Source organism: Leptodactylus fuscus, chromosome 4 (genome assembly GCF_031893055.1).
Source record: "Leptodactylus fuscus isolate aLepFus1 chromosome 4, aLepFus1.hap2, whole genome shotgun sequence".
In the NCBI taxonomy this organism is placed as follows: domain Eukaryota; kingdom Metazoa; phylum Chordata; class Amphibia; order Anura; family Leptodactylidae; genus Leptodactylus; species Leptodactylus fuscus.
The window spans coordinates 151,543,103-151,553,700 of NC_134268.1; the positions used below are offsets into that span (position 1 = coordinate 151,543,103).

Below are 10,598 nucleotides of genomic sequence, written 5' to 3' on the forward strand. Positions count from 1 at the left end.
GTAGCAAAAAAAAAAACACTGTTGGAAAAACAGCAACACATCAGGGTTCTTCCTGTAGCGCTTTGTACAGGTTTCCTCTGTGGACTTTCTGCTTTAACTATACCAATAGGGAAGCCGCCGCCGGTGTGTCCTGGGGTATAACTGGCATGCTCCAATTTCCAAAACCATGACAGTGCAGCGTATCCGCTGCATCTATTTTACCGTAAAATGGGGATGGGATTGGGTTTTTTTTTTCTGCCACGTTTCTTCCACGGTGTTTAAGTGGTGTGGGGAGCCAGCCTCATGGAGTTATCCACTTTCTCAGGGTAGGCCATCAATATTAGACCTGCAGGGGAACCCCAACACGTAAAACCCCTGCATATCTCCGGTACAGAGATTGTAATGGCGCATCGCTGCAGTACCTACACTCACCACTACAGTTTGTACAACACCAGAGATCTGCAGGGGCCCCCACACATCTAATACTGATGGCCTATCCTGAGGTACTATCCTTTCAGTAGGAGGCGGCCTCACATTCTGGTTCTCCATTAATTAAAAAAGAAGGTCACTGGACTAAATTTGTGGTTAGATTCACATCGGCCGCAGAAATCGACAGAGAGAAAAGTCCTGCACGGAGGATTGTTCTCTCTGCCCGTTTCACTATAGAAACGGCTGACCCCATTAAGTCAATGGAGTCCACTGGTGTCCATGAGTAACCGATGTTTTAGCGATCTGGCTTTTCATCATTCAGGTCACATGACAGATTTAAAGAGGACCTTTCACCTCCTGGGGCACATGCAGTGTAATACACCGCTAGAAAGCCGAAAGTCGTACTGTGAGAGTGGTGAGGAACGCTTCCTCCCCTCCTGATAGTACTCGTCCATAGAAGTAATCGTTGGAAATAAGCAATGCCCCTCAGTCTCACAATACAGCGCAATAGATGCTACTGTGAAGAAAGGCGTTCCTGACTGTCTGTTAGAAACGCCCTTCTGACAGTGAAGAACTACGGTACCGGCACAGAAAGGGAAAGCCGATAGTGCGCTGAATTCAGCACACTGTTGGTTTTCTAGTGGTGTATTACACCGCATGTGCCCCAGGAAGTGAAAGGTCCTCTTTAAACAACATAGAACCTGGCGCACATGTGATCCTGTCTTTACTCTAGTAACCCCACCACATGAGACGACAACGGCTGGTTTATTCCATGAAAGCAGGTAATACTAGACCAGGACAGGTAAGTTGGTAGAAGGGAGGGGGTTGATGGACTACGTTGGTAACTAGTGGAGGTGGTTTTTTGTTTAGTTTTGGGTTTTTTTTAAATATGGATAATGAGGATTGTGCGGATGGTTTTATTTCAATAAAATATAAATTTTTAAAATGTGTGTTTTATTAATATTACTGTAAGCGGAGCTTATAAGATATAGGTCCTATACTGAATAACCTATGGAGAATATACCGATACCATGAACCTACCTGCAGCAACTCCATTCTAGTCAGTTCTGTATTGAGACAGCTAGAATGGAGTTGCTGCAAGGAGGACCTACCTATAGCAACTACAGAATATACCCAGACCATGAACCTACCTGCAGCAACTCCATTCTAGTCAGTTCCGTAGTGAGACAGCTAGAATGGAGTTGCTGCAAGGAGGACCTACCTATAGCAACTACAGAATATACCCAGACCACGAACCTACCTGCAGCAACTCCATTCTAGTCAGTTCCGTAGTGAGACAGCTAGAATGGAGTTGCTGCAAGGAGGACTTACCTATTGTAACTACAGAATATGCCGAGACCATCATGAGCCTACCTGCAGTAACTATATACTGATAAATCAGGCGCACAGCGATACGTCAGAATTTAGCTCTATATCAGTTATTAAATTGCCATATATTTCCATTATCACTTACAATAAGTGGCGCAAGTTATAATAAACACGTAAGGCTGCGGCGTCACCGCCCTGTACACAGCATATGGCAAATATATATTTATATAGGTATATTTTATGTAATTATATCAGTGCCAAATGTATACATGTCCAGGAATGTGTTTTTCCTATATTTTTATTGATATTATATACATATACAATGTCTCTCTTGGCCAGTTACGGATCCTCCCTATAGACACTCCACTCTAGCTGCTCCTGTAGCGAAGTGACTAGATTGGAGTTTCTGGCGGTAGCTCCTCGAAGCAACTCCATTCTAGTCACCTCAGTACTGAACAGTCTACATTGGAGTTGATTCTAGCAGGTCCTCCCTCCAGCAACTCCAATCTAGACCGTTCACTAGTGAGGTGACTAGATTGGAGTTGCTGGAGGGAGGACCTACCAGGAGCAACTCCAATCTAGACGCAACCATGCTCACAGTGCCCATCCCCCCAGAGCCTGAACCCCCCATTCCCCCCTTCTTGCTCACACAGCCTGCACCTCCATGTCTCCCCTCTTGCTCACACAGCCTGCACCTCCATGTCTCCCCTCTTGCTCACACAGCCTGCACCTCCATGTCTCCCCTCTTGCTCACACAGCCTGAACCCCCCATTCCCCCCTTCTTGCTCACACAGCCTGCACCTCCATGTCTCCCCTCTTGCTCACACAGCCTGCACCTCCATGTCTCCCCTCTTGCTCACACAGCCTGAACCCCCCATTCCCCCCTTCTTGCTCACACAGCCTGCACCTCCATGTCTCCCCTCTTGCTCACACAGCCTGCACCTCCATGTCTCCCCTCTTGCTCACACAGCCTGAACCCCCCATTCCCCCCTTCTTGCTCACACAGCCTGCACCTCCATGTCTCCCCTCTTGCTCACACAGCCTGAACCCCCCATTCCCCCCTTCTTGCTCACACAGCCTGCACCTCCATGTCTCCCCTCTTGCTCACACAGCCTGCACCTCCATGTCTCCCCTCTTGCTCACACAGCCTGCACCTCCATGTCTCCCCTCTTGCTCACACAGCCTGCACCTCCATGTCTCCCCTCTTGCTCACACAGCCTGCACCTCCATGTCTCCCCTCTTGCTCACACAGCCTGCACCTCCATGTCTCCCCTCTTGCTCACACAGCCTGCACCTCCATGTCTCCCCTCTTGCTCACACAGCCTGCACCTCCATGTCTCCCCTCTTGCTCACACAGCCTGCACCTCCATGTCTCCCCTCTTGCTCACACAGCCTGCACCTCCATGTCTCCCCTCTTGCTCACACAGCCTGCACCTCCATGTCTCCCCTCTTGCTCACACAGCCTGCACCTCCATGTCTCCCCTCTTGCTCACACAGCCTGCACCTCCATGTCTCCCCTCTTGCTCACACAGCCTGCACCTCCATGTCTCCCCTCTTGCTCACACAGCCTGCACCTCCATGTCTCCCCTCTTGCTCACACAGCCTGCACCTCCATGTCTCCCCTCTTGCTCACACAGCCTGCACCTCCATGTCTCCCCTCTTGCTCACACAGCCTGCACCTCCATGTCTCCCCTCTTGCTCACACAGCCTACACCTCCATGTCTCCCCTCTTGCTCACACAGCCTACACCTCCATGTCTCCCCTCTTGCTCACACAGCCTACACCTCCATGTCTCCCCTCTTGCTCACACAGCCTACACCTCCATGTCTCCCCTCTTGCTCACACAGCCTGCCCCCCATGTCTCCCCTCTTGCTCACACAGCCTACACCTCCATGTCTCCCCTCTTGCTCACACAGCCTGCACCTCCATGTCTCCCCTCTTGCTCACACAGCCTGCACCTCCATGTCTCCCCTCTTGCTCACACAGCCTGAACCCCCCATTCCCCCCTTCTTGCTCACACAGCCTGCACCTCCATGTCTCCCCTCTTGCTCACACAGCCTGCACCTCCATGTCTCCCCTCTTGCTCACACAGCCTGCACCTCCATGTCTCCCCTCTTGCTCACACAGCCTGCACCTCCATGTCTCCCCTCTTGCTCACACAGCCTGCACCTCCATGTCTCCCCTCTTGCTCACACAGCCTGCACCTCCATGTCTCATCTCTTGCTCACACAGCCTGCACCTCCATGTCTCCCCTCTTGCTCACACAGCCTACACCTCCATGTCTCCCCTCTTGCTCACACAGCCTGCCCCCCATGTCTCCCCTCTTGCTCACACAGCCTACACGTCCATGTCTCCCCTCTTGCTCACACAGCCTGCACCTCCATGTCTCCCCTCTTGCTCACACAGCCTACACCTCCATGTCTCCCCTCTTGCTCACACAGCCTACACCTCCATGTCTCCCCTCTTGCTCACACAGCCTGGCCCCCATGTCTCCGCTCTTGCTCACACAGTCTGCCCCCCCATGTCTCCCCTATTACTCACACATGCTGTCTCTTCAGCACGGAGTCTCTCTCCCTTCATACTTCACAGTGACTTGCCCGGGTGCTGACACCCGCCCTGGGCAGACGCCTTACCGAACCTCCACTGTCTACTAAAAACAAAAGGCAGTGGAGGTCCGGTAGGAACCCATAATGAGGGTCTTAATAGTCCAGGCTGGGGCCTACGGGGGATTCCCCGGTCTCCCGGCGGGCCAGTCCGACCCTGCACATCTCTCCCCCTCTACACTACTCCCTGCAGTCCACCTACTGTATCTTCCCCCCCTTCACTAAATCGTGCACCTCGCAGCTCTCCATGTTGCTCCACTACACAGGATACTGTGGAAGGTCCTGCTTACAAGTAAAGACACGCCTATCCGGTCATGTGACCTTGTAACGGCAGACGGTCCTTACGGAGTCTAGTATTTAGCCTTTACCCAGCCAAACTCCTCTATCATGCTCACACACAGCCTGATCCCCCTCCCCCAGCCCTTTCCACCCCTCTTGCTTACACATGCTGTCTCTTACCTCCTTCCAGTCTCCATTCACTGCAACTTCCTTTTCCTGTGTAACTCGGCACTGTCCTGAATAGCTCCGCCCACGCCAGTCTGATCACATGATCTCGTCGTCACCGGAAGTCCTTTAGCCCACTAGGTTTTCGCGTCTACCATCTTTAATACTGGTACTGTCAGCACAGTCATATAAACTTTAGAAAGCTTTAGAAACATATTGCTTTAGACAGTCTGCTGTTTGCCTGCTATGTGAATTTATTCCAGCCACACCCACTTTCACTTGTTTGGCACGTGCTACAACAGCTGTGTAGAAACCTTCCCAATTAGTTGGCCACGCCCCCTCAGAAACACGTGAGGGGGCGTGGCAAGCATGTGATGCCTTAAATACAGCTGTTGTAGTACACGGAGACTAGTTGTGCAGAAGGAGGACGGCGTGGACTGGTGTGCTGCAGAGACGTGGAGACTGGCTGGTTTGACACGGTAGGGTTTCCCCATTTTATTTGCTCTTAGCTTTGCCTGTGGAACTCTGTGGGAGCTCTGAAGGTGACCGTTCTTATAGAGCGAGCTGTGCTTGGCAGTTCTTATAGAGACAGCGCCCGGTGGTTCTTAACAGATCTATGCCTTGGCGGGTCTTATAGAGAGCTATGCCTGCCAGTTCTACTTGAGAGCAGATCCTGACGGGTTTAGCCGTCTGTCATTGTATTTCTGTGATATTTCGGCCGGTTATTGCATTAATGCATTTGATGGAACTGGCCTCCCTTATTCCTAATGGCATTAATAGGTGTAGCCCTAGTCTGGCGGTTTTGGCTGCTTTTGTCATTGTGTTACTGTGATAGTTGGGCGAGTTATTGCTTTAATGCTCTGATGAGAACGCCGCCGCCTAGTGGCATTAGTATGCCTAGACTAATAAAACAACCTGGCAGCTCACCATACAACTGCATGGTGAGGCCATAGGCCCATCCCTACTCCTAGCTAGATAGGGTGCCGGAGCATGACCCGTTGCATTGATATTGGAGGGGATATTGATGTAACACCGTGTGAAGGCTAGTAATTAAATTAAGAAAAGAAAAAAAACTTTGCAATTGATGCTCTGCATTTCTTGCTTCACCATGCCATCAGAGTAACTTTCTGCTTTGGCTAGTCTCTGCCCTAGGCCCCCTGAGTTGTAGTAGGTTTTTCCCTCTAATACCATGATAGAAATGAGTCTAATCCTAATGGCATTAGTATGCCTAGACTAATATAAGCTGTAGGGAAATGGCAGCTCACCATACTACTGTATGGAGACTGTTGGCCCAGCCCTAGCTCAACCTACTATAGAGAATGCATGTATTACTACTTTTTTTTGGCTGTCCCCAGTCCTAATGGTAAATCTAGACGAGTTTTTTCCAGGGTCTTATACTGACTGCCGTACTGGAGTCGGGAAGGAATTTTTTCCCATAACATGGGGTTATTGGCATCGGCCTGATGGGGTTTTTTGCCTTCCTCTGGATCAACTCTGTAGGGCTGTACTTTATGTATGTTTCTCTTTATGCAACCTTATCTAATGTGTATATGAATGTTATAAAATGACACACTGTGGATATTATATTTCAATATTCCCTACTGTATGAGGGTTTTACACTTGTTAGAATAGTTGATCCTGGGTCTTGTACTGACTGCCAGTTTTCACCTTCCTCTGGATCAACTCTGTCGGGGTTATAGGTTGTATTTGCTGGCCTTGTCTTCCTCCACCTTCCTCTGTGTATATAATATTAGACACACTACCCTTATTACTGTCTCTGGCAACTCTTGGGTAACTGGTCACTAAAAAATCTTGGTCATTATTGTCACTGTATCATTGTGATAATGGAGGGGTTATCACTTTAATACTTTGATCAGAATGACTCCGCCCCCCCCCACACTTCCCACCCCTCCATCCCCTTCTTACTTTAGCACCATAGTTTAGTATGTCTGTTCACCGTACAATGCTATTGTGATAATGTGATTTATGTTTGTTCTGCTGAGAAGATCAGGGTAAGTACGGTAAGTGTTACTGTATTGAATGTTCTGCTCACTATATAACTCTATGATGCATAAGTTCTACCCTTTGTCTGAATATTGTTGGATTTCTTAAATTCGACATCAATCTCCTGCAGTTTCTGAATCGACACTAAAACGTTTTTTAAGTGTCGTGTTTTCCTCTTTTGTAGCTGTGAAAGCTGGATCTACTACTAGAAGAACATCACCTTGCCATCTGCAAGATTGTAGGTAAGTTCCATTTGGCCTTTTTTTTGGGTATTTTGCAGCTGCTGTGAGCAAGGATCAATATAAAACTGGTGCCTAAAGCTATCCTCTTCATTGTTATGTCGGAGGTCTATGGATCATAAGTCCCTCATTATGAATTCAAGCCTTCGTGTGGTGATGGCAGGGGTGGTGGAGGGCACTAGCGGTAGATTACTATGTGCTCTTTAGGGTTTGCCTGTGTCCTTGAGAACTGACCTCTAATCTAGGTTTATAAAGCTTGTATCCTACTGTGTGGTTAGTTGTTAGAAAGATAATGCGTTGTAGAGTCATGAAGGGGCAAGTAGATGTAGACTAGGTGTGGATGGCTGTCATGACTTGTCAAATCCTGCATCCGGCTAGCACTGAGGGGACATGTCACAAGCTGCGTGGGATTTGTGATTCCCGCACTGTGATGCTGTATGATCTGAGCAGTGTAGGTGCTGAACTAAACCCCACCAAGTGGAGATTGTGGGTAACAGTTGGAGTCCAACTCAGGAGCTCCCTGAAGACGATGGTGGTGACTTCTGTGACCTGTAGGAACGGGCAGCACATGTGCCGGAGATCATGTGCTGTTTGCTCCTGCTCATTACGGAAATGGCTGCTTTCGTTCTCAGGAGTTGGCATTCCTGTTCTGTGCCAGATCTCTGAGGGGTCCTGTCGGTGCATGCTATGTTTAGGTTGTGCGATGTTGCAGTGTGTCAGTGTTCTTGTAAGATGGGGCAGGTTATTGATGGTTGTCCATATGTGGTTTGCATTTGTGAGTCTCTTCAAAGCTCAGTGGCACATTATCCTTATAGTCTGTAGTTCCCAAAACTGCCTTTACCATTGTTGCGTCTGAGGTAAGGGTTCATAAACCCCTCCTTATGAATCTGAGCCTTCATGTGGTGATGGAGAGGGTGGTGGAGGATGTGGGTAGACTGCTATATTTAGTACGTCTACTTGTAGTATCAACTTTTAGCATGGGGTTTATTTAATGGGATGAAGGCAAAACCTCTCTTGGTACTCAAAACTCTTTTCATACAGTACAGGCAGTTTGCTGTGGGGTTAACGCTAAGGGTTGTGGTGAACCGAGTCATGGGTAGGCGCCTAAAGTCCAGATGGGCTTTCTGGCAACTGGTATCAAACGCTGGCCAGTGTAGCTGTGTTCTTTCTGCGGTGCTGTGTGGTCTGAGTGGAGTAGCTGCTTCAGTGAAGCCCTTAAGCGGGCGTCTGGCTGGATGAGGCCTGGAGTCTCAACTCAGGGAGCTCCCTGTGGAAGGTGGCGGTGACTTCTGTGATATGTAGGCACAGGCAGCACATGGGTTTTTGGTGCTTGTTGGGCACTGTGCTACAAGTGGTGGTGTTGCTTGTACTATAGCGCATGGTGGCCACGCTTTCGGCCGGAGCGTATTCCTATGCTTGTCTATATTTTGGTAACATCACCGCGAGTGGTATGGGGCTTAGCAGGGGCTGGAGATCATGTGCTATTTGGGCCTGCAAGTTACAGGAATCCCTGCTTTCTTTTACAGGGAGCTTCAAGAGTTGGTATTTTAGGCCTTATCCATATCAGATTTCCAATTGAGGACTTCACTTTAGTAGCTGCGCTGCTTAGCTTATACAGCATCGTGGCGGGAGTGTAGCTGCATTGACCAGCATCTGACACCAGTCGCCAGAAAACCCTCTGGTCTAAAGGTGGCTGCTCAGGCTTTGTTTGCTGCATCCTGCAGTCTTGGTTTTGCAGCAGGTTGTCAGTGTTGTGTGGACGGATGACGGTGTGCTAAGAGTTTTTCTTTGTTTGCAATGGCGGTAAAATGTTCATTCCAAAAGTATGTAGTGGAGCGTTTTTGTCGGTCGGTTGTCGTATCTTATAGCATTCCAAATTTATTTTGTCATATCCGGTTTCCAATTTTTCTGTAAAATGACATGAACTTACTTTCTCTTCTAGACTTGTGCTTGCTTCAGGAGTGGAGAACATGTGACATGGACACCTGGCTGGACCTTCATCTCGAGTATCAACTATTAGTTCTATGAAATGTTTCAATTTGTCTTTTTGCTGTAAAGTTTCCTATGAACATAACTAGCTATATATAAAAAAAAAAAACTTGAATCTTCAGAAGTGGATACATTTATTTTAATGTCTAAGGGGGCGTTCACACTACAATCTGTGTCCGCTGCTAATGTCCATTCAAAATCTTGTGCGGACATTAGCAGCGGACACCGACGATTGTGTGAACGCCCCCTTACTAATGACAGATTACAAGCTTTTGATGCTCTCTGCTTCTTCCTCAGGTATATTTCGAAAACTCTTAATCTGTCATTGGTAGTGGATCCTTTATTAAAGACTCGTTTTTGTTTTTTATTGATTTCATATCCACTGGCTAATGCAGTACAAAAAATGTTTTTCTTAACCAGCTAGCAATTCTGACAGATCTTAGAAAGTTCTTGCAATTATGGTCTAGACTCCAAAAAGTCACAATTCTTATTGTATTGTATATTTGTTTCTGAAATGTCTCCAGAATAATAAAGTGAAATTTCCCATTGTAATGGTTGTCTTCACATGATATCTTTATTCTACTGTGTGGTTTACAAACAAAGGTGGAATTTCTTCTTTGCTGCAGGTCCACAAACTGCCAGCAATACTAAGGGTAAGTTCAGATGGCGTTTTTTGGTCCGAAACCTGAGGCGGAGGCTGCCTCAGGTTCAGGACCTAAAGCCAGGTAACTGCGACTGAAAGCTGGTGCACTACCCCGGCATCCAGCTGCGCACTGAGGCAAAACAGCCTGAATGAGCAGCTCTCCTCTCTTCCAGAAGAAACTGCTCCTGGAAAAAAGACCGGAGTGGATCTCATTGACTTCAATGAGAGCCATCTTTTTGGTCAGGATTTTGAGACTGTATCTGGCTATGGCCTCAAAATCCTGACCAAAAAACTGAACTTGGCCTCTGTGCCAGGATTTTTTTTTTTTTGTAGGTCCTGCAAAAAAACCTTGTCAGTTATGTAAAGGCTCCACACAAGTGTGACCGGTCACAGTAGCCTTATGCAAGGTAGAAGCTGTACAGGACTGCGCTAAAGGGGGACAGGGGGAGGCTGCTGTAGTAGAGCTGTGGGAGAGAATAAACTGGAAACAGAGCTGTGTGTAAAGTAACAATATGTAGTGTGTGTGTGTATATATAGTGTATATATATTTTCTAGCAGGAAGACCTGGCTTTGCACAGGTATATTTAATCTTTTGTTTGTGTAGTGGCCCCATACGAATAGAGTAGCTGCTATGGAAAGCTGTGTGTATGTGAACACTAAAGACCCTGTGAGTTTCTATTGGTCCACAAGCATCATGTATCAGTATGGATATCATTGAAAAACCTGCCATCAGTTGTTACCGCAAGTAAGGCTCTGCTACATTTTCATATATGCACCACCTACCAAGCTCTTCTACATCTGCCAATTTGGATTAAAGGGGGTTTTCTCATCTGTGGCAGCAGCTTCTGCAGATCAGATAATATGCAGCTGCTTGTACTGAAGCCACTGAGTACTATCTGTGTGTTTACATAGAGATAACAGAGCTGGCTATCAGCAAAA

The 10,598-nt window shown here is 47.8% G+C and overlaps 1 long non-coding RNA gene across 1 annotated transcript; it reads left to right on the forward strand.

Moving 5' to 3' along the window:
• Positions 1-5,168: 5,168 nt before the first annotated feature.
• On the forward strand, positions 5,169-9,544 carry LOC142201384 (uncharacterized). Its single transcript, XR_012715505.1, has 3 exons — positions 5,169-5,263; positions 6,973-7,030; positions 8,970-9,544. It is a non-coding gene; the product is annotated as an uncharacterized LOC142201384 (long non-coding RNA).
• Positions 9,545-10,598: the final 1,054 nt, after the last annotated feature.